This window comes from Loxodonta africana, unplaced genomic scaffold (assembly GCF_030014295.1).
Source record: "Loxodonta africana isolate mLoxAfr1 unplaced genomic scaffold, mLoxAfr1.hap2 scaffold_99, whole genome shotgun sequence".
Lineage (NCBI taxonomy): Eukaryota > Metazoa > Chordata > Mammalia > Proboscidea > Elephantidae > Loxodonta > Loxodonta africana.
Window position 1 is genome coordinate 718088 of NW_026975673.1, and position 22573 is coordinate 740660.

Here is a 22573-nt window from a genome sequence, read left to right on the forward strand (position 1 = left end):
TCAGCAGACTCCCCAGTGGGTTGCAAATGGCTGTCTTGATTTTGTCCATGTGTTCGCGAATGTCTGGCTGAAAGCATAGCCTTAGGGAAATGAGTTTCTCTTCTGGGATCTCTGTCTTACTGATTTCCCCTTTTCAAAGGGTTAGTGAGGTCGATGTCTCTTGTCCCACTTTCATGGGGGTCAAGCCAACTGCCCGGGAAACGGGAAGACGATGTGTGAACCCTCTCATCCACTGTCCTTCCTGCGTGGAAGGAAGACATTTGTGGTAAGCATCTTCAGGTCTCAGGGGATTTTTCCTGGGGAGTGATATGGCTGGGGTCAATGATGACATAATCTGTCTCGAAGAGAGATGATGACCTAAAAATCATGCTCAGAGAGGTTATGCTGAGGCCCTGTGGGAAAGTCCTTTGGCCCCGCCTTACCGATCTTCTTTAGAGCGGACTCCCATTTTGATTTCTTTCACCTGCACCAAGTAATCCAAAAGACCTGGGTGGCCGATTTTGGTCAGGCTGATTCCTTGGCTCTTTTCCTCTTTTTGTGTCCTTTAGCAAAACCTGCCTCCGAGGAGTTCACCGTTGCGAGGACAAGAGGTGAGGGATTTCCCGTGATTTGCCCTGGCCCCATCTGACACTTAGGCAAGTGAGGATACACCGCAAAAGGCAGTAGGGTTTGCTGGCAAAGCTGAGGCATGTCCCCTGGTGTGTGCTTGACTTTGCCTGGTTGACTAAGTGGCGGTGATGTGCGTGGGTGGATACTTAGGAATCAGAGAATCCTGAAAAATGTGTGCTGGGGTCATCTTCGATAGCCTGGGTCCAAGTCCGATACGGCCTACTGAAATGGGAGAAGCGGCCAACTAGAAAAATGTATTTTCCTGAGATATTTATGAGATGTGAATGGCTCAGAGCTCTACAGGAGACCGGTCAACTTGCTGTAATTGAAAGCGTGTGTCAGTTGCGGTTGGACTCGTAGGATTTGCAGGGCGCTTTTCCCATGAATCTTGAAATTGGATGAGCGACTCAGTAGTCTGATAGCTGGCTCCAGCTTTCAAGTAAAGGTAGCTGCACAGATAACTGCGTAGAAAATCTAAAGTCAGGGTCGATGCCAGGTGTGAAGGGGACACGAGGGTCAGGAGCACTTTCAGGTTGATGCCACAGGAGGTCATGTTTCCCTGGAGCTCTAGACAGTGAAAGCAGGCCTAAGTGCTGCCCTGCACATGTGCAAAGATCACTGTTCCTACAGAGTTCGTTGGAATCCTGTAGAGGTTCCATAAGACTCCTGCTCTCTTTGTGCCAAGGAATCCTCTGATGGTTGATAAACAGGAGGAGATGTGTTCCCTGTGTTGCCATTCTTGGGGAATGAGGTGGCCTGGAGTGTGTCTCTCCATGGCACAAGGTTGAAATCAAACTCTGGAAATGCCTAGTGGAATTTCGGGCCAAATTCTTGGTGAAAGCACTCTTCCGAGTGTCCCACAGCTCCTTTGAAGATCCCCAGTTTTGGGAACCCGTGGATGTCATTTCCTGGAAGTGCTCGGCACGGATCCGTGCCTGGGGACACAGATTTGGCTTCCTTGTAGACATTAGCCAGGGCTGATCAAATGAAAAGCCTGTTCTTGGCTGGGACTGCCTGAGTATTTTTCTCCATTCGGAGCCCTCTACGCCTTGTCTTGATCTGGCACGTGTCTGCCTTTCTGTCAAGGGTCAGCAGTCTCACTAACGGGCCAGAAGTGTGTGTCTTGATTTTGTCCCTATTTTGGGCTATATGTGGAAAAAGCATAGCTGTTAGGCAATGAATGTCTCTCGTCTGATGTCTGACTTACCTCTTTGCCCTTCCTAAAAGGATTGCAAGGTCGAAGCCTGTTTTACTGCTTTCCTGAGGGTCAAGCTACTCCCCGGGACACCGGAAGAGGATGTGCGAACCTTCTCCTCCTGCGTGATTGCGGGCTGGAAGGACGATGTCAGTGGTGAGGACCTTGAGGACTCAGGTGATTTTTCCCGGGGTTTGAGATGTCTCGGGTCAATGAAGACACCTCAACTTGTCTCGAAGAGAGATGATGACATAAAAATCATGCACAATAGGATCACGCTGAGGCCCAGAGAGAAACTCCTTTTCCCCAACGTTAATGATCTCCTTTAGAGTGGACCCCCGTTTTGATCCCTTTTTCCATGACCAAGTGATCAGAAACTCCTCCCTGACCGATTTTTGTCATGCTGATTCCTTGGCTCTTTTCCTCTTTGTCTGTGATTTAGAAAGACCTGCTTTCAAGAGGTTGACCACCGGAAGAACTCAAGGTGAGTGAATGACGGCGGTTTTCCCTTGTCCCTGGGGATACCTAGACAAGTGAATATGGAGCCCAAGAGGCAGTCGGGTTTTGTGGAAAGGCTGAGACGTGTCCCCTGCCTTGAGCTTGACCTGACCGATTGACCAAGGGGCGGTGATATGCACGGGTGGATAGTTAGGAAGCACAGGAACCTAGAAGAATTTCCACTTGAGTAATTTTTGATAGTCCGGTTCCCAGTCGGGTATGTCTACGGAATTTTGAGAATATTTTCAACTCTCAACTATTTACGCGATGGGAGTGTCTAGCAGCTCTACTGGAGAAACCAGAGAGACTTGCCCTAGTTGAAAGCCTGTGTCAGTGGCGACTGGACTCTTAGGATCTCCAGGGCCTCTTTCCCAGACATCCTGGTATTGGGTGAAGAACTGAGTAGCCTGACACCTCGTTGTAGCATTCAAGAAAAGGCAGCAGCACCAATATTTGAGTCAGAAAGCTAATGTCAGGTTCAATACCATTCGGTAAGTGGGTCGCGAGCGTCACGACTAGTTTCAGGTTCATGCCACAGGAGGTCAGGATCTGCTGAGAGTCTAATCAGGAAATGCAGGCATAACTGCTGCCTTCCACATGTGGAAAGATCATTTTCTTGACAGATCTTTGGAATCTTGTAGAGATTCCATAGAACTCCTTTTCCGTGTGCCCCACGGGATCCTCTGATGCTTGATATACAGGAGGAGATGTGTTCCCTCTCTGGGGATTATTGGGGCCTGAGGTAGATTCGATTGCGTCTCTCCATGGCTCAGTGGTGAAATGAAAGCGTTGAAGGACTGTGGCAATTTTAACAAGTGTTGGCAGAATTCTTGGAAAGCTATTCTTTTCCAAATGTCCTCCAGCTGATTTGAAGGCCCCCCGGTACTGGGGACTCTTGGGTGCCATTTCCCGGGAGTCCGCACACGCTGGACATTCCCCGTGGACGCATATTTGGCTGCCTTCAACACCTCAGTCAGGCTTAATCAATTGCAAAGTCTCCTTTTGCCTGGTCCTCCTGAAAATTTGTGCTACATCCAGAGACCTCTATGCCTTGTTCTGAATACTGCATGATTCTCTCCTTCTGTCATGGGTCAGCAGACTCCCCAGTGGGTTGCAAATGGCTGTCTTGATTTTGTCCATGTGTTCGCGAATGTCTGGCTGAAAGCATAGCCTTAGGGAAATGAGTTTCTCTCCTGGGATCTCTGTCTTACTGATTTCCCCTTTTCAAAGGGTTAGTGAGGTCGATGTCTCTTGTCCCGCTTTCATGGGGGTCAAGCCAACTGCCCGGGAAACGGGAAGACGATGTGTGAACCCTCTCATCCACTGTCCTTCCTGCGTGGAAGGAAGACATTTGTGGTAAGCATCTTCAGGTCTCAGGGGATTTTTCCTGGGGAGTGATATGGCTGGGGTCAATGATGACATAATCTGTCTGGAAGAGAGATGATGACCTAAAAATCATGCTCAGAGAGGTTATGCTGAGGCCCTGTGGGAAAGTCCTTTGGCCCCGCCTTACCGATCTTCTTTAGAGCGGACTCCCATTTTGATTTCTTTCACCTGCACCAAGTAATCCAAAAGACCTGGGTGGCCGATTTTGGTCAGGCTGATTCCTTGGCTCTTTTCCTCTTTTTGTGTCCTTTAGCAAAACCTGCCTCCGAGGAGTTCACCGTTGCGAGGACAAGAGGTGAGGGATTTCCCGTGATTTGCCCTGGCCCCATCTGACACTTAGGCAAGTGAGGATACACCGCAAAAGGCAGTAGGGTTTGCTGGCAAAGCTGAGGCATGTCCCCTGGTGTGTGCTTGACTTTGCCTGGTTGACTAAGTGGCGGTGATGTGCGTGGGTGGATACTTAGGAATCAGAGAATCCTGAAAAATGTGCGCTGGGGTCATCTTCGATAGCCTGGGTCCAAGTCCGATACGGCCTACTGAAATGGGAGAAGCGGCCAACTAGAAAAATGGGTTTTCCTGAGATATTTATGAGATGTGAATGGCTCAGAGCTCTACAGGAGACCGGTCAACTTGCTGTAATTGAAAGCGTGTGTCAGTTGCGGTTGGACTCGTAGGATTTGCAGGGCGCTTTTCCCATGAATCTTGAAATTGGATGAGCGACTCAGTAGTCTGATAGCTGGCTCCAGCTTTCAAGTAAAGGTAGCTGCACAGATAACTGCGTAGAAAATCTAAAGTCAGGGTCGATGCCAGGTGTGAAGGGGACACGAGGGTCAGGAGCACTTTCAGGTTGATGCCACAGGAGGTCATGTTTCCCTGGAGCTCTAGACAGTGAAAGCAGGCCTAAGTGCTGCCCTGCACATGTGCAAAGATCACTGTTCCTACAGAGTTCGTTGGAATCCTGTAGAGGTTCCATAAGACTCCTGCTCTCTTTGTGCCAAGGAATCCTCTGATGGTTGATAAACAGGAGGAGATGTGTTCCCTGTGTTGCCATTCTTGGGGAATGAGGTGGCCTGGAGTGTGTCTCTCCATGGCACAAGGTTGAAATCAAACTCTGGAAATGCCTAGTGGAATTTCGGGCCAAATTCTTGGTGAAAGCACTCTTCCGAGTGTCCCACAGCTCCTTTGAAGATCCCCAGCTTTGGGAACCCGTGGATGTCATTTCCTGGAAGTGCTCGGCACGGATCCGTGCCTGGGGACACAGATTTGGCTTCCTTGTAGACATTAGCCGGGGCTGATCAAATGAAAAGCCTGTTCTTGGCTGGGACTGCCTGAGTATTTTTCTCCATTCGGAGCCCTCTACGCCTTGTCTTGATCTGGCACGTGTCTGCCTTTCTGTCAAGGGTCAGCAGTCTCACTAACGGGCCAGAAGTGTGTGTCTTGATTTTGTCCCTATTTTGGGCTATATGTGGAAAAAGCATAGCTGTTAGGCAATGAATGTCTCTCGTCTGATGTCTGACTTACCTCTTTGCCCTTCCTAAAAGGATTGCAAGGTCGAAGCCTGTTTTACTGCTTTCCTGAGGGTCAAGCTACTCCCCGGGACACCGGAAGAGGATGTGCGAACCTTCTCCTCCTGCGTGATTGCGGGCTGGAAGGACGATGTCAGTGGTGAGGACCTTGAGGACTCAGGTGATTTTTCCCGGGGTTTGAGATGTCTCGGGTCAATGAAGACACCTCAACTTGTCTCGAAGAGAGATGATGACATAAAAATCATGCACAATAGGATCACGCTGAGGCCCAGAGAGAAACTCCTTTTCCCCAACGTTAATGATCTCCTTTAGAGTGGACCCCCGTTTTGATCCCTTTTTCCATCACCAAGTCATCAGAAACTCCTCCCTGACCGATTTTTGTCATGCTGATTCCTTGGCTCTTTTCCTCTTTGTCTGTGATTTAGAAAGACCTGCTTTCAAGAGGTTGACCACCGGAAGAACTCAAGGTGAGTGAATGACGGCGGTTTTCCCTTGTCCCTGGGGATACCTAGACAAGTGAATATGGAGCCCAAGAGGCAGTCGGGTTTTGTGGAAAGGCTGAGACGTGTCCCCTGCCTTGAGCTTGACCTGACCGATTGACCAAGTGGCGGTGATATGCACGGGTGGATAGTTAGGAAGCACAGGAACCTAGAAGAATTTCCACTTGAGTAATTTTTGTTAGTCCGGTTCCCAGTCGGGTATGTCTACGGAATTTTGAGAATATTTTCAACTCTCAACTATTTACGCGATGGGAGTGTCTAGCAGCTCTACTGGAGAAACCAGAGAGACTTGCCCTAGTTGAAAGCCTGTGTCAGTGGCGACTGGACTCTTAGGATCTCCAGGGCCTCTTTCCCAGACATCTTGGTATTGGGTGAAGAACTGAGTAGCCTGACACCTCGTTGTAGCATTCAAGAAAAGGCAGCAGCACCAATATTTGAGTCAGAAAGCTAATGTCAGGTTCAATACCATTCGGTAAGTGGGTCGCGAGCGTCACGACTAGTTTCAGGTTCATGCCACAGGAGGTCAGGATCTGCTGAGAGTCTAATCAGGAAATGCAGGCATAACTGCTGCCTTCCACATGTGGAAAGATCATTTTCTTGACAGATCTTTGGAATCTTGTAGAGATTCCATAGAACTCCTTTTCCGTGTGCCCCACGGGATCCTCTGATGCTTGATATACAGGAGGAGATGTGTTCCCTCTCTGGGGATTATTGGGGCCTGAGGTAGATTCGATTGCGTCTCTCCATGGCTCAGTGGTGAAATGAAAGCGTTGAAGGACTGTGGCAATTTTAACAAGTGTTGGCAGAATTCTTGGAAAGCTATTCTTTTCCAAATGTCCTCCAGCTGATTTGAAGGCCCCCCGGTACTGGGGACTCTTGGGTGCCATTTCCCGGGAGTCCGCACACGCTGGACAGTGCCCGTGGACGCATATTTGGCTGCCTTCAACACCTCATTCAGGCTTAATCAATTGCAAAGTCTCCTTTTGCCTGGGTCCTCCTGAAAATTTGTGCTACATCCAGAGACCTCTATGCCTTGTTCTGAATACTGCATGATTCTCTCCTTCTGTCATGGGTCAGCAGACTCCCCAGTGGGTTGCAAATGGCTGTCTTGATTTTGTCCATGTGTTCGCGAATGTCTGGCTGAAAGCATAGCCTTAGGGAAATGAGTTTCTCTCCTGGGATCCCTGTCTTACTGATTTCCCCTTTTCAAAGGGTTAGTGAGGTCGATGTCTCTTGTCCCGCTTTCATGGGGGTCAAGCCAACTGCCCGGGAAAGGGGAAGACGATGTGTGAACCCTCTCATCCACTGTCCTTCCTGCGTGGAAGGAAGACATTTGTGGTAAGCATCTTCAGGTCTCAGGGGATTTTTCCTGGGGAGTGATATGGCTGGGGTCAATGATGACATAATCTGTCTCGAAGAGAGATGATGACCTAAAAATCATGCTCAGAGAGGTTATGCTGAGGCCCTGTGGGAAAGTCCTTTGGCCCCGCCTTACCGATCTTCTTTAGAGCGGACTCCCATTTTGATTTCTTTCACCTGCACCAAGTAATCCAAAAGACCTGGGTGGCCGATTTTGGTCAGGCTGATTCCTTGGCTCTTTTCCTCTTTTTGTGTCCTTTAGCAAAACCTGCCTCCGAGGAGTTCACCGTTGCGAGGACAAGAGGTGAGGGATTTCCCGTGATTTGCCCTGGCCCCATCTGACACTTAGGCAAGTGAGGATACACCGCAAAAGGCAATAGGGTTTGCTGGCAAAGCTGAGGTATGTCCCCTGGTGTGTGCTTGACTTTGCCTGGTTGACTAAGTGGCGGTGATGTGCGTGGGTGGATACTTAGGAATCAGAGAATCCTGAAAAATGTGCGCTGGGGTCATCTTCGATAGCCTGGGTCCAAGTCCGATACGGCCTACTGAAATGGGAGAAGCGGCCAACTAGAAAAATGTATTTTCCTGAGATATTTATGAGATGTGAATGGCTCAGAGCTCTACAGGAGACCGGTCAACTTGCTGTAATTGAAAGCGTGTGTCAGTTGCGGTTGGACTCGTAGGATTTCCAGGGCGCTTTTAACATGAATCTTGAACTTGGATGAGCGACTCAGTAGTCTGATAGCTGGCTCCAGCTTTCAAGTAAAGGTAGCTGCACAGATAACTGCGTAGAAAATCTAAAGTCAGGGTCGATGCCAGGTGTGAAGGGGACACGAGGGTCAGGAGCACTTTCAGGTTGATGCCACAGGAGGTCATGTTTCCCTGGAGCTCTAGACAGTGAAAGCAGGCCTAAGTGCTGCCCTGCACATGTGCAAAAATCACTGTTCCTACAGAGTTCGTTGGAATCCTGTAGAGGTTCCATAAGACTCCTGCTCTCTTTGTGCCAAGGAATCCTCTGATGGTTGATAAACAGGAGGAGATGTGTTCCCTGTGTTGCCATTCTTGGGGAATGAGGTGGCCTGGAGTGTGTCTCTCCATGGCACAAGGTTGAAATCAAACTCTGGAAATGCCTAGTGGAATTTCGGGCCAAATTCTTGGTGAAAGCACTCTTCCGAGTGTCCCACAGCTCCTTTGAAGATCCCCAGTTTTGGGAACCCGTGGATGTCATTTCCTGGAAGTGCTCAGCACGGATCCGTGCCTGGGGACACAGATTTGGCTTCCTTGTAGACATTAGCCGGGGCTGATCAAATGAAAAGCCTGTTCTTGGCTGGGACTGCCTGAGTATTTTTCTCCATTCGGAGCCCTCTACGCCTTGTCTTGATCTGGCACGTGTCTGCCTTTCTGTCAAGGGTCAGCAGTCTCACTAACGGGCCAGAAGTGTGTGTCTTGATTTTGTCCCTATTTTGGGCTATATGTGGAAAAAGCATAGCTGTTAGGCAATGAATGTCTCTCGTCTGATGTCTGACTTACCTCTTTGCCCTTCCTAAAAGGATTGCAAGGTCGAAGCCTGTTTTACTGCTTTCCTGAGGGTCAAGCTACTCCCCGGGACACCGGAAGAGGATGTGCGAACCTTCTCCTCCTGCGTGATTGCGGGCTGGAAGGACGATGTCAGTGGTGAGGACCTTGAGGACTCAGGTGATTTTTCCCGGGGTTTGAGATGTCTCGGGTCAATGAAGACACCTCAACTTGTCTCGAAGAGAGATGATGACATAAAAATCATGCACAATAGGATCACGCTGAGGCCCAGAGAGAAACTCCTTTTCCCCAACGTTAATGATCTCCTTTAGAGTGGACCCCCGTTTTGATCCCTTTTTCCATCACCAAGTCATCAGAAACTCCTCCCTGACCGATTTTTGTCATGCTGATTCCTTGGCTCTTTTCCTCTTTGTCTGTGATTTAGAAAGACCTGCTTTCAAGAGGTTGACCACCGGAAGAACTCAAGGTGAGTGAATGACGGCGGTTTTCCCTTGTCCCTGGGGATACCTAGACAAGTGAATATGGAGCCCAAGAGGCAGTCGGGTTTTGTGGAAAGGCTGAGACGTGTCCCCTGCCTTGAGCTTGACCTGACCGATTGACCAAGGGGCGGTGATATGCACGGGTGGATAGTTAGGAAGCACAGGAACCTAGAAGAATTTCCACTTGAGTAATTTTTGTTAGTCCGGTTCCCAGTCGGGTATGTCTACGGAATTTTGAGAATATTTTCAACTCTCAACTATTTACGCGATGGGAGTGTCTAGCAGCTCTACTGGAGAAACCAGAGAGACTTGCCCTAGTTGAAAGCCTGTGTCAGTGGCGACTGGACTCTTAGGATCTCCAGGGCCTCTTTCCCAGACATCTTGGTATTGGGTGAAGAACTGAGTAGCCTGACACCTCTTTGTAGCATTCAAGAAAAGGCAGCAGCACCAATATTTGAGTCAGAAAGCTAATGTCAGGTTCAATACCATTCGGTAAGTGGGTCGCGAGCGTCACGACTAGTTTCAGGTTCATGCCACAGGAGGTCAGGATCTGCTGAGAGTCTAATCAGGAAATGCAGGCATAACTGCTGCCTTCCACATGTGGAAAGATCATTTTCTTGACAGATCTTTGGAATCTTGTAGAGATTCCATAGAACTCCTTTTCCGTGTGCCCCACGGGATCCTCTGATGCTTGATATACAGGAGGAGATGTGTTCCCTCTCTGGGGATTATTGGGGCCTGAGGTAGATTCGATTGCGTCTCTCCATGGCTCAGTGGTGAAATGAAAGCGTTGAAGGACTGTGGCAATTTTAACAAGTGTTGGCAGAATTCTTGGAAAGCTATTCTTTTCCAAATGTCCTCCAGCTGATTTGAAGGCCCCCCGGTACTGGGGACTCTTGGGTGCCATTTCCCGGGAGTCCGCACACGCTGGACAGTGCCCGTGGACGCATATTTGGCTGCCTTCAACACCTCATTCAGGCTTAATCAATTGCAAAGTCTCCTTTTGCCTGGGTCCTCCTGAAAATTTGTGCTACATCCAGAGACCTCTATGCCTTGTTCTGAATACTGCATGATTCTCTCCTTCTGTCATGGGTCAGCAGACTCCCCAGTGGGTTGCAAATGGCTGTCTTGATTTTGTCCATGTGTTCGCGAATGTCTGGCTGAAAGCATAGCCTTAGGGAAATGAGTTTCTCTCCTGGGATCTCTGTCTTACTGATTTCCCCTTTTCAAAGGGTTAGTGAGGTCGATGTCTCTTGTCCCGCTTTCATGGGGGTCAAGCCAACTGCCCGGGAAACGGGAAGACGATGTGTGAACCCTCTCATCCACTGTCCTTCCTGCGTGGAAGGAAGACATTTGTGGTAAGCATCTTCAGGTCTCAGGGGATTTTTCCTGGGGAGTGATATGGCTGGGGTCAATGATGACATAATCTGTCTCGAAGAGAGATGATGACCTAAAAATCATGCTCAGAGAGGTTATGCTGAGGCCCTGTGGGAAAGTCCTTTGGCCCCGCCTTACCGATCTTCTTTAGAGCGGACTCCCATTTTGATTTCTTTCACCTGCACCAAGTAATCCAAAAGACCTGGGTGGCCGATTTTGGTCAGGCTGATTCCTTGGCTCTTTTCCTCTTTTTGTGTCCTTTAGCAAAACCTGCCTCCGAGGAGTTCACCGTTGCGAGGACAAGAGGTGAGGGATTTCCCGTGATTTGCCCTGGCCCCATCTGACACTTAGGCAAGTGAGGATACACCGCAAAAGGCAGTAGGGTTTGCTGGCAAAGCTGAGGCATGTCCCCTGGTGTGTGCTTGACTTTGCCTGGTTGACTAAGTGGCGGTGATGTGCGTGGGTGGATACTTAGGAATCAGAGAATCCTGAAAAATGTGCGCTGGGGTCATCTTCGATAGCCTGGGTCCAAGTCCGATACGGCCTACTGAAATGGGAGAAGCGGCCAACTAGAAAAATGTATTTTCCTGAGATATTTATGAGATGTGAATGGCTCAGAGCTCTACAGGAGACCGGTCAACTTGCTGTAATTGAAAGCGTGTGTCAGTTGCGGTTGGACTCGTAGGATTTGCAGGGCGCTTTTCCCATGAATCTTGAAATTGGATGAGCGACTCAGTAGTCTGATAGCTGGCTCCAGCTTTCAAGTAAAGGTAGCTGCACAGATAACTGCGTAGAAAATCTAAAGTCAGGGTCGATGCCAGGTGTGAAGGGGACACGAGGGTCAGGAGCACTTTCAGGTTGATGCCACAGGAGGTCATGTTTCCCTGGAGCTCTAGACAGTGAAAGCAGGCGTAAGTGCTGCCCTGCACATGTGCAAAGATCACTGTTCCTACAGAGTTCGTTGGAATCCTGTAGAGGTTCCATAAGACTCCTGCTCTCTTTGTGCCAAGGAATCCTCTGATGGTTGATAAACAGGAGGAGATGTGTTCCCTGTGTTGCCATTCTTGGGGAATGAGGTGGCCTGGAGTGTGTCTCTCCATGGCACAAGGTTGAAATCAAACTCTGGAAATGCCTAGTGGAATTTCGGGCCAAATTCTTGGTGAAAGCACTCTTCCGAGTGTCCCACAGCTCCTTTGAAGATCCCCAGTTTTGGGAACCCGTGGATGTCATTTCCTGGAAGTGCTCGGCACGGATCCGTGCGTGGGGACACAGATTTGGCTTCCTTGTAGACATTAGCCGGGGCTGATCAAATGAAAAGCCTGTTCTTGGCTGGGACTGCCTGAGTATTTTTCTCCATTCGGAGCCCTCTACGCCTTGTCTTGATCTGGCACGTGTCTGCCTTTCTGTCAAGGGTCAGCAGTCTCACTAACGGGCCAGAAGTGTGTGTCTTGATTTTGTCCCTATTTTGGGCTATATGTGGAAAAAGCATAGCTGTTAGGCAATGAATGTCTCTCGTCTGATGTCTGACTTACCTCTTTGCCCTTCCTAAAAGGATTGCAAGGTCGAAGCCTGTTTTACTGCTTTCATGAGGGTCAAGCTACTCCCCGGGACACCGGAAGAGGATGTGCGAACCTTCTCCTCCTGCGTGATTGCGGGCTGGAAGGACGATGTCAGTGGTGAGGACCTTGAGGACTCAGGTGATTTTTCCCGGGGTTTGAGATGTCTCGGGTCAATGAAGACACCTCAACTTGTCTCGAAGAGAGATGATGACATAAAAATCATGCACAATAGGATCACGCTGAGGCCCAGAGAGAAACTCCTTTTCCCCAACGTTAATGATCTCCTTTAGAGTGGACCCCCGTTTTGATCCCTTTTTCCATCACCAAGTCATCAGAAACTCCTCCCTGACCGATTTTTGTCATGCTGATTCCTTGGCTCTTTTCCTCTTTGTCTGTGATTTAGAAAGACCTGCTTTCAAGAGGTTGACCACCGGAAGAACTCAAGGTGAGTGAATGACGGCGGTTTTCCCTTGTCCCTGGGGATACCTAGACAAGTGAATATGGAGCCCAAGAGGCAGTCGGGTTTTGTGGAAAGGCTGAGACGTGTCCCCTGCCTTGAGCTTGACCTGACCGATTGACCAAGGGGCGGTGATATGCACGGGTGGATAGTTAGGAAGCACAGGAACCTAGAAGAATTTCCACTTGAGTAATTTTTGTTAGTCCGGTTCCCAGTCGGGTATGTCTACGGAATTTTGAGAATATTTTCAACTCTCAACTATTTACGCGATGGGAGTGTCTAGCAGCTCTACTGGAGAAACCAGAGAGACTTGCCCTAGTTGAAAGCCTGTGTCAGTGGCGACTGGACTCTTAGGATCTCCAGGGCCTCTTTCCCAGACATCTTGGTATTGGGTGAAGAACTGAGTAGCCTGACACCTCTTTGTAGCATTCAAGAAAAGGCAGCAGCACCAATATTTGAGTCAGAAAGCTAATGTCAGGTTCAATACCATTCGGTAAGTGGGTCGCGAGCGTCACGACTAGTTTCAGGTTCATGCCACAGGAGGTCAGGATCTGCTGAGAGTCTAATCAGGAAATGCAGGCATAACTGCTGCCTTCCACATGTGGAAAGATCATTTTCTTGACAGATCTTTGGAATCTTGTAGAGATTCCATAGAACTCCTTTTCCGTGTGCCCCACGGGATCCTCTGATGCTTGATATACAGGAGGAGATGTGTTCCCTCTCTGGGGATTATTGGGGCCTGAGGTAGATTCGATTGCGTCTCTCCATGGCTCAGTGGTGAAATGAAAGCGTTGAAGGACTGTGGCAATTTTAACAAGTGTTGGCAGAATTCTTGGAAAGCTATTCTTTTCCAAATGTCCTCCAGCTGATTTGAAGGTCCCCCGGTACTGGGGACTCTTGGGTGCCATTTCCCGGGAGTCCGCACACGCTGGACAGTGCCCGTGGAAGCATATTTGGCTGCCTTCAACACCTCATTCAGGCTTAATCAATTGCAAAGTCTCCTTTTGCCTGGGTCCTCCTGAAAATTTGTGCTACATCCAGAGACCTCTATGCCTTGTTCTGAATACTGCATGATTCTCTCCTTCTGTCATGGGTCAGCAGACTCCCCAGTGGGTTGCAAATGGCTGTCTTGATTTTGTCCATGTGTTCGCGAATGTCTGGCTGAAAGCATAGCCTTAGGGAAATGAGTTTCTCTCCTGGGATCTCTGTCTTACTGATTTCCCCTTTTCAAAGGGTTAGTGAGGTCGATGTCTCTTGTCCCGCTTTCATGGGGGTCAAGCCAACTGCCCGGGAAACGGGAAGACGATGTGTGAACCCTCTCATCCACTGTCCTTCCTGCGTGGAAGGAAGACATTTGTGGTAAGCATCTTCAGGTCTCAGGGGATTTTTCCTGGGGAGTGATATGGCTGGGGTCAATGATGACATAATCTGTCTCGAAGAGAGATGATGACCTAAAAATCATGCTCAGAGAGGTTATGCTGAGGCCCTGTGGGAAAGTCCTTTGGCCCCGCCTTACCGATCTTCTTTAGAGCGGACTCCCATTTTGATTTCTTTCACCTGCACCAAGTAATCCAAAAGACCTGGGTGGCCGATTTTGGTCAGGCTGATTCCTTGGCTCTTTTCCTCTTTTTGTGTCCTTTAGCAAAACCTGCCTCCGAGGAGTTCACCGTTGCGAGGACAAGAGGTGAGGGATTTCCCGTGATTTGCCCTGGCCCCATCTGACACTTAGGCAAGTGAGGATACACCGCAAAAGGCAGTAGGGTTTGCTGGCAAAGCTGAGGCATGTCCCCTGGTGTGTGCTTGACTTTGCCTGGTTGACTAAGTGGCGGTGATGTGCGTGGGTGGATACTTAGGAATCAGAGAATCCTGAAAAATGTGCGCTGGGGTCATCTTCGATAGCCTGGGTCCAAGTCCGATACGGCCTACTGAAATGGGAGAAGCGGCCAACTAGAAAAATGTATTTTCCTGAGATATTTATGAGATGTGAATGGCTCAGAGCTCTACAGGAGACCGGTCAACTTGCTGTAATTGAAAGCGTGTGTCAGTTGCGGTTGGACTCGTAGGATTTGCAGGGCGCTTTTCCCATGAATCTTGAAATTGGATGAGCGACTCAGTAGTCTGATAGCTGGCTCCAGCTTTCAAGTAAAGGTAGCTGCACAGATAACTGCGTAGAAAATCTAAAGTCAGGGTCGATGCCAGGTGTGAAGGGGACACGAGGGTCAGGAGCACTTTCAGGTTGATGCCACAGGAGGTCATGTTTCCCTGGAGCTCTAGACAGTGAAAGCAGGCCTAAGTGCTGCCCTGCACATGTGCAAAGATCACTGTTCCTACAGAGTTCGTTGGAATCCTGTAGAGGTTCCATAAGACTCCTGCTCTCTTTGTGCCAAGGAATCCTCTGATGGTTGATAAACAGGAGGAGATGTGTTCCCTGTGTTGCCATTCTTGGGGAATGAGGTGGCCTGGAGTGTGTCTCTCCATGGCACAAGGTTGAAATCAAACTCTGTAAATGCCTAGTGGAATTTCGGGCCAAATTCTTGGTGAAAGCACTCTTCCGAGTGTCCCACAGCTCCTTTGAAGATCCCCAGTTTTGGGAACCCGTGGATGTCATTTCCTGGAAGTGCTTGGCACGGATCCGTGCCTGGGGACACAGATTTGGCTTCCTTGTAGACATTAGCCGGGGCTGATCAAATGAAAAGCCTGTTCTTGGCTGGGACTGCCTGAGTATTTTTCTCCATTCGGAGCCCTCTACGCCTTGTCTTGATCTGGCACGTGTCTGCCTTTCTGTCAAGGGTCAGCAGTCTCACTAACGGGCCAGAAGTGTGTGTCTTGATTTTGTCCCTATTTTGGGCTATATGTGGAAAAAGCATAGCTGTTAGGCAATGAATGTCTCTCGTCTGATGTCTGACTTACCTCTTTGCCCTTCCTAAAAGGATTGCAAGGTCGAAGCCTGTTTTACTGCTTTCATGAGGGTCAAGCTACTCCCCGGGACACCGGAAGAGGATGTGCGAACCTTCTCCTCCTGCGTGATTGCGGGCTGGAAGGACGATGTCAGTGGTGAGGACCTTGAGGACTCAGGTGATTTTTCCCGGGGTTTGAGATGTCTCGGGTCAATGAAGACACCTCAACTTGTCTCGAAGAGAGATGATGACATAAAAATCATGCACAATAGGATCACGCTGAGGCCCAGAGAGAAACTCCTTTTCCCCAACGTTAATGATCTCCTTTAGAGTGGACCCCCGTTTTGATCCCTTTTTCCATCACCAAGTCATCAGAAACTCCTCCCTGACCGATTTTTGTCATGCTGATTCCTTGGCTCTTTTCCTCTTTGTCTGTGATTTAGAAAGACCTGCTTTCAAGAGGTTGACCACCGGAAGAACTCAAGGTGAGTGAATGACGGCGGTTTTCCCTTGTCCCTGGGGATACCTAGACAAGTGAATATGGAGCCCAAGAGGCAGTCGGGTTTTGTGGAAAGGCTGAGACGTGTCCCCTGCCTTGAGCTTGACCTGACCGATTGACCAAGGGGCGGTGATATGCACGGGTGGATAGTTAGGAAGCACAGGAACCTAGAAGAATTTCCACTTGAGTAATTTTTGTTAGTCCGGTTCCCAGTCGGGTATGTCTACGGAATTTTGAGAATATTTTCAACTCTCAACTATTTACGCGATGGGAGTGTCTAGCAGCTCTACTGGAGAAACCAGAGAGACTTGCCCTAGTTGAAAGCCTGTGTCAGTGGCGACTGGACTCTTAGGATCTCCAGGGCCTCTTTCCCAGACATCTTGGTATTGGGTGAAGAACTGAGTAGCCTGACACCTCTTTGTAGCATTCAAGAAAAGGCAGCAGCACCAATATTTGAGTCAGAAAGCTAATGTCAGGTTCAATACCATTCGGTAAGTGGGTCGCGAGCGTCACGACTAGTTTCAGGTTCATGCCACAGGAGGTCAGGATCTGCTGAGAGTCTAATCAGGAAATGCAGGCATAACTGCTGCCTTCCACATGTGGAAAGATCATTTTCTTGACAGATCTTTGGAATCTTGTAGAGATTCCATAGAACTCCTTTTCCGTGTGCCCCACGGGATCCTCTGATGCTTGATATACAGGAGGAGATGTGTTCCCTCTCTGGGGATTATTGGGGCCTGAGGTAGATTCGATTGCGTCTCTCCATGGCTCAGTGGTGAAATGAAAGCGTTGAAGGACTGTGGCAATTTTAACAAGTGTTGGCAGAATTCTTGGAAAGCTATTCTTTTCCAAATGTCCTCCAGCTGATTTGAAGGCCCCCCGGTACTGGGGACTCTTGGGTGCCATTTCCCGGGAGTCCGCACACGCTGGACAGTGCCCGTGGAAGCATATTTGGCTGCCTTCAACACCTCATTCAGGCTTAATCAATTGCAAAGTCTCCTTTTGCCTGGGTCCTCCTGAAAATTTGTGCTACATCCAGAGACCTCTATGCCTTGTTCTGAATACTGCATGATTCTCTCCTTCTGTCATGGGTCAGCAGACTCCCCAGTGGGTTGCAAATGGCTGTCTTGATTTTGTCCATGTGTTCGCGAATGTCTGGCTGAAAGCATAGCCTTAGGGAAATGAGTTTCTCTCCTGGGATCTCTGTCTTACTGATTTCCCCTTTTCAAAGGGTTAGTGAGGTCGATGTCTCTTGTCCCGCTTTCATGGGGGTCAAGCCAACTGCCCGGGAAACGGGAAGACGATGTGTGAACCCTCTCATCCACTGTCCTTCCTGCGTGGAAGGAAGACATTTGTGGTAAGCATCTTCAGGTCTCAGGGGATTTTTCCTGGGGAGTGATATGGCTGGGGTCAATGATGACATAATCTGTCTCGAAGAGAGATGATGACCTAAAAATCATGCTCAGAGAGGTTATGCTGAGGCCCTGTGGGAAAGTCCTTTGGCCCCGCCTTACCGATCTTCTTTAGAGCGGACTCCCATTTTGATTTCTTTCACCTGCACCAAGTAATCCAAAAGACCTGGGTGGCCGATTTTGGTCAGGCTGATTCCTTGGCTCTTTTCCTCTTTTTGTGTCCTTTAGCAAAACCTGCCTCCGAGGAGTTCACCGTTGCGAGGACAAGAGGTGAGGGATTTCCCGTGATTTGCCCTGGCCCCATCTGACACTTAGGCAAGTGAGGATACACCGCAAAAGGCAGTAGGGTTTGCTGGCAAAGCTGAGGCATGTCCCCTGGTGTGTGCTTGACTTTGCCTGGTTGACTAAGTGGCGGTGATGTGCGTGGGTGGATACTTAGGAATCAGAGAATCCTGAAAAATGTGCGCTGGGGTCATCTTCGATAGCCTGGGTCCAAGTCCGATACGGCCTACTGAAATGGGAGAAGCGGCCAACTAGAAAAATGTATTTTCCTGAGATATTTATGAGATGTGAATGGCTCAGAGCTCTACAGGAGACCGGTCAACTTGCTGTAATTGAAAGCGTGTGTCAGTTGCGGTTGGACTCGTAGGATTTGCAGGGCGCTTTTCCCATGAATCTTGAAATTGGATGAGCGACTCAGTAGTCTGATAGCTGGCTCCAGCTTTCAAGTAAAGGTAGCTGCACAGATAACTGCGTAGAAAATCTAAAGTCAGGGTCGATGCCAGGTGTGAAGGGGACACGAGGGTCAGGAGCACTTTCAGGTTGATGCCACAGGAGGTCATGTTTCCCTGGAGCTCTAGACAGTGAAAGCAGGCCTAAGTGCTGCCCTGCACATGTGCAAAGATCACTGTTCCTACAGAGTTCGTTGGAATCCTGTAGAGGTTCCATAAGACTCCTGCTCTCTTTGTGCCAAGGAATCCTCTGATGGTTGATAAACAGGAGGAGATGTGTTCCCTGTGTTGCCATTCTTGGGGAATGAGGTGGCCTGGAGTGTGTCTCTCCATGGCACAAGGTTGAAATCAAACTCTGGAAATGCCTAGTGGAATTTCGGGCCAAATTCTTGGTGAAAGCACTCTTCCGAGTGTCCCACAGCTCCTTTGAAGATCCCCAGTTTTGGGAACCCGTGGATGTCATTTCCTGGAAGTGCTCGGCACGGATCCGTGCCTGGGGACACAGATTTGGCTTCCTTGTAGACATTAGCCGGAGCTGATCAAATGAAAAGCCTGTTCTTGGCTGGGACTGCCTGAGTATTTTTCTCCATTCGGAGCCCTCTACGCCTTGTCTTGATCTGGCACGTGTCTGCCTTTCTGTCAAGGGTCAGCAGTCTCACTAACGGGCCAGAAGCGTGTGTCTTGATTTTGTCCCTATTTTGGGCTATATGTGGAAAAAGCATAGCTGTTAGGCAATGAATGTCTCTCGTCTGATGTCTGACTTACCTCTTTGCCCTTCCTAAAAGGATTGCAAGGTCGAAGCCTGTTTTACTGCTTTCATGAGGGTCAAGCTACTCCCCGGGACACCGGAAGAGGATGTGCGAACCTTCTCCTCCTGCGTGATTGCGGGCTGGAAGGACGATGTCAGTGGTGAGGACCTTGAGGACTCAGGTGATTTTTCCCGGGGTTTGAGATGTCTCGGGTCAATGAAGACACCTCAACTTGTCTCGAAGAGAGATGATGACATAAAAATCATGCACAATAGGATCACGCTGAGGCCCAGAGAGAAACTCCTTTTCCCCAACGTTAATGATCTCCTTTAGAGTGGACCCCCGTTTTGATCCCTTTTTCCATCACCAAGTCATCAGAAACTCCTCCCTGACCGATTTTTGTCATGCTGATTCCTTGGCTCTTTTCCTCTTTGTCTGTGATTTAGAAAGACCTGCTTTCAAGAGGTTGACCACCGGAAGAACTCAAGGTGAGTGAATGACGGCGGTTTTCCCTTGTCCCTGGGGATACCTAGACAAGTGAATATGGAGCCCAAGAGGCAGTCGGGTTTTGTGGAAAGGCTGAGACGTGTCCCCTGCCTTGAGCTTGACCTGACCGATTGACCAAGGGGCGGTGATATGCACGGGTGGATAGTTAGGAAGCACAGGAACCTAGAAGAATTTCCACTTGAGTAATTTTTGATAGTCCGGTTCCCAGTCGGGTATGTCTACGGAATTTTGAGAATATTTTCAACTCTCAACTATTTACGCGATGGGAGTGTCTAGCAGCTCTACTGGAGAAACCAGAGAGACTTGCCCTAGTTGAAAGCCTGTGTCAGTGGCGACTGGACTCTTAGGATCTCCAGGGCCTCTTTCCCAGACATCCTGGTATTGGGTGAAGAACTGAGTAGCCTGACACCTCGTTGTAGGATTGAAGAAAAGGCAGCAGCACCAATATTTGAGTCAGAAAGCTAATGTCAGGTTCAATACCATTCGGTAAGTGGGTCGCGAGCGTCACGACTAGTTTCAGGTTCATGCCACAGGAGGTCAGGATCTGCTGAGAGTCTAATCAGGAAATGCAGGCATAACTGCTGCCTTCCACATGTGGAAAGATCATTTTCTTGACAGATCTTCGGAATCTTGTAGAGATTCCATAGAACTCCTTTTCCGTGTGCCCCACGGGATCCTCTGATGCTTGATATACAGGAGGAGATGTGTTCCCTCTCTGGGGATTATTGGGGCCTGAGGTAGATTCGATTGCGTCTCTCCATGGCTCAGTGGTGAAATGAAAGCGTTGAAGGACTGTGGCAATTTTAACAAGTGTTGGCAGAATTCTTGGAAAGCTATTCTTTTCCAAATGTCCTCCAGCTGATTTGAAGGTCCCCCGGTACTGGGGACTCTTGTGTGCCATTTCCCGGGAGTCCGCACACGCTGGACATTCCCCGTGGACGCATATTTGGCTGCCTTCAACACCTCAGTCAGGCTTAATCAATTGCAAAGTCTCCTTTTGCCTGGTCCTCCTGAAAATTTGTGCTACATCCAGAGACCTCTATGCCTTGTTCTGAATACTGCATGATTCTCTCCTTCTGTCATGGGTCAGCAGACTCCCCAGTGGGTTGCAAATGGCTGTCTTGATTTTGTCCATGTGTTCGCGAATGTCTGGCTGAAAGCATAGCCTTAGGGAAATGAGTTTCTCTCCTGGGATCCCTGTCTTACTGATTTCCCCTTTTCAAAGGGTTAGTGAGGTCGATGTCTCTTGTCCCGCTTTCATGGGGGTCAAGCCAACTGCCCGGGAAAGGGGAAGACGATGTGTGAACCCTCTCATCCACTGTCCTTCCTGCGTGGAAGGAAGACATTTGTGGTAAGCATCTTCAGGTCTCAGGGGATTTTTCCTGGGGAGTGATATGGCTGGGGTCAATGATGACATTTTCTGTCTGGAAGAGAGATGATGACCTAAAAATCATGCTCAGAGAGGTTATGCTGAGGCCCTGTGGGAAAGTCCTTTGGCCCCGCCTTACCGATCTTCTTTAGAGCGGACTCCCATTTTGATTTCTTTCACCTGCACCAAGTAATCCAAAAGACCTGGGTGGCCGATTTTGGTCAGGCTGATTCCTTGGCTCTTTTCCTCTTTTTGTGTCCTTTAGCAAAACCTGCCTCCGAGGAGTTCACCGTTGCGAGGACAAGAGGTGAGGGATTTCCCGTGATTTGCCCTGGCCCCATCTGACACTTAGGCAAGTGAGGATACACCGCAAAAGGCAGTAGGGTTTGCTGGCAAAGCTGAGGCATGTCCCCTGGTGTGTGCTTGACTTTGCCTGGTTGACTAAGTGGCGGTGATGTGCGTGGGTGGATACTTAGGAATCAGAGAATCCTGAAAAATGTGCGCTGGGGTCATCTTCGATAGCCTGGGTCCAAGTCCGATACGGCCTACTGAAATGGGAGAAGCGGCCAACTAGAAAAATGGGTTTTCCTGAGATATTTATGAGATGTGAATGGCTCAGAGCTCTACAGGAGACCGGTCAACTTGCTGTAATTGAAAGCGTGTGTCAGTTGCGGTTGGACTCGTAGGATTTGCAGGGCGCTTTTCCCATGAATCTTGAAATTGGATGAGCGACTCAGTAGTCTGATAGCTGGCTCCAGCTTTCAAGTAAAGGTAGCTGCACAGATAACTGCGTAGAAAATCTAAAGTCAGGGTCGATGCCAGGTGTGAAGGGGACACGAGGGTCAGGAGCACTTTCAGGTTGATGCCACAGGAGGTCATGTTTCCCTGGGGCTCTAGACAGTGAAAGCAGGCCTAAGTGCTGCCCTGCACATGTGCAAAGATCACTGTTCCTACAGAGTTCGTTGGAATCCTGTAGAGGTTCCATAAGACTCCTGCTCTCTTTGTGCCAAGGAATCCTCTGATGGTTGATAAACAGGAGGAGATGTGTTCCCTGTGTTGCCATTCTTGGGGAATGAGGTGGCCTGGAGTGTGTCTCTCCATGGCACAAGGTTGAAATCAAACTCTGGAAATGCCTAGTGGAATTTCGGGCCAAATTCTTGGTGAAAGCACTCTTCCGAGTGTCCCACAGCTCCTTTGAAGATCCCCAGTTTTGGGAACCCGTGGATGTCATTTCCTGGAAGTGCTCGGCACGGATCCGTGCCTGGGGACACAGATTTGGCTTCCTTGTAGACATTAGCCGGGGCTGATCAAATGAAAAGCCTGTTCTTGGCTGGGACTGCCTGAGTATTTTTCTCCATTCGGAGCCCTCTACGCCTTGTCTTGATCTGGCACGTGTCTGCCTTTCTGTCAAGGGTCAGCAGTCTCACTAACGGGCCAGAAGTGTGTGTCTTGATTTTGTCCCTATTTTGGGCTATATGTGGAAAAAGCATAGCTGTTAGGCAATGAATGTCTCTCGTCTGATGTCTGACTTACCTCTTTGCCCTTCCTAAAAGGATTGCAAGGTCGAAGCCTGTTTTACTGCTTTCATGAGGGTCAAGCTACTCCCCGGGACACCGGAAGAGGATGTGCGAACCTTCTCCTCCTGCGTGATTGCGGGCTGGAAGGACGATGTCAGTGGTGAGGACCTTGAGGACTCAGGTGATTTTTCCCGGGGTTTGAGATGTCTCGGGTCAATGAAGACACCTCAACTTGTCTCGAAGAGAGATGATGACATAAAAATCATGCACAATAGGATCACGCTGAGGCCCAGAGAGAAACTCCTTTTCCCCAACGTTAATGATCTCCTTTAGAGTGGACCCCCGTTTTGATCCCTTTTTCCATCACCAAGTCATCAGAAACTCCTCCCTGACCGATTTTTGTCATGCTGA

The 22573-nt window shown here is 49.2% G+C and overlaps 14 non-coding genes across 14 annotated transcripts; all 14 read left to right on the plus strand.

The window, feature by feature from the left end:
* The first annotated feature begins 315 nt into the window (after positions 1-315).
* LOC111747991 (small nucleolar RNA SNORD115) lies at positions 316-393 on the plus strand. The gene has a single exon (XR_002783934.1). It is a non-coding gene; the product is annotated as a small nucleolar RNA SNORD115 (small nucleolar RNA).
* Positions 394-2010: 1617 nt separating this feature from the next.
* LOC135230296 (small nucleolar RNA SNORD115) lies at positions 2011-2091 on the plus strand. The gene has a single exon (XR_010320940.1). It is a non-coding gene; the product is annotated as a small nucleolar RNA SNORD115 (small nucleolar RNA).
* A 1617-nt stretch (positions 2092-3708) lies between these two features.
* LOC111748010 (small nucleolar RNA SNORD115) lies at positions 3709-3786 on the plus strand. The gene has a single exon (XR_002783953.2). It is a non-coding gene; the product is annotated as a small nucleolar RNA SNORD115 (small nucleolar RNA).
* Positions 3787-5403: 1617 nt separating this feature from the next.
* LOC111747967 (small nucleolar RNA SNORD115) lies at positions 5404-5484 on the plus strand. The gene has a single exon (XR_002783911.2). It is a non-coding gene; the product is annotated as a small nucleolar RNA SNORD115 (small nucleolar RNA).
* A 1618-nt stretch (positions 5485-7102) lies between these two features.
* LOC111747962 (small nucleolar RNA SNORD115) lies at positions 7103-7180 on the plus strand. Its single transcript, XR_002783906.2, has one exon. It is a non-coding gene; the product is annotated as a small nucleolar RNA SNORD115 (small nucleolar RNA).
* Positions 7181-8797: 1617 nt separating this feature from the next.
* LOC111747969 (small nucleolar RNA SNORD115) lies at positions 8798-8878 on the plus strand. Its single transcript, XR_002783913.2, has one exon. It is a non-coding gene; the product is annotated as a small nucleolar RNA SNORD115 (small nucleolar RNA).
* A 1618-nt stretch (positions 8879-10496) lies between these two features.
* LOC111748000 (small nucleolar RNA SNORD115) lies at positions 10497-10574 on the plus strand. The gene has a single exon (XR_002783943.2). It is a non-coding gene; the product is annotated as a small nucleolar RNA SNORD115 (small nucleolar RNA).
* Positions 10575-12191: 1617 nt separating this feature from the next.
* Positions 12192-12272, plus strand: LOC111747970 (small nucleolar RNA SNORD115). The gene has a single exon (XR_002783914.2). It is a non-coding gene; the product is annotated as a small nucleolar RNA SNORD115 (small nucleolar RNA).
* A 1618-nt stretch (positions 12273-13890) lies between these two features.
* On the plus strand, positions 13891-13968 carry LOC111748011 (small nucleolar RNA SNORD115). Its single transcript, XR_002783954.2, has one exon. It is a non-coding gene; the product is annotated as a small nucleolar RNA SNORD115 (small nucleolar RNA).
* Positions 13969-15585: 1617 nt separating this feature from the next.
* Positions 15586-15666, plus strand: LOC111747957 (small nucleolar RNA SNORD115). Its single transcript, XR_002783901.1, has one exon. It is a non-coding gene; the product is annotated as a small nucleolar RNA SNORD115 (small nucleolar RNA).
* Positions 15667-17284: 1618 nt separating this feature from the next.
* On the plus strand, positions 17285-17362 carry LOC111748012 (small nucleolar RNA SNORD115). Its single transcript, XR_002783955.2, has one exon. It is a non-coding gene; the product is annotated as a small nucleolar RNA SNORD115 (small nucleolar RNA).
* A 1617-nt stretch (positions 17363-18979) lies between these two features.
* Positions 18980-19060, plus strand: LOC111747974 (small nucleolar RNA SNORD115). Its single transcript, XR_002783918.1, has one exon. It is a non-coding gene; the product is annotated as a small nucleolar RNA SNORD115 (small nucleolar RNA).
* Positions 19061-20677: 1617 nt separating this feature from the next.
* LOC135230323 (small nucleolar RNA SNORD115) lies at positions 20678-20755 on the plus strand. The gene has a single exon (XR_010320968.1). It is a non-coding gene; the product is annotated as a small nucleolar RNA SNORD115 (small nucleolar RNA).
* Positions 20756-22372: 1617 nt separating this feature from the next.
* LOC135230342 (small nucleolar RNA SNORD115) lies at positions 22373-22453 on the plus strand. Its single transcript, XR_010320987.1, has one exon. It is a non-coding gene; the product is annotated as a small nucleolar RNA SNORD115 (small nucleolar RNA).
* Positions 22454-22573: the final 120 nt, after the last annotated feature.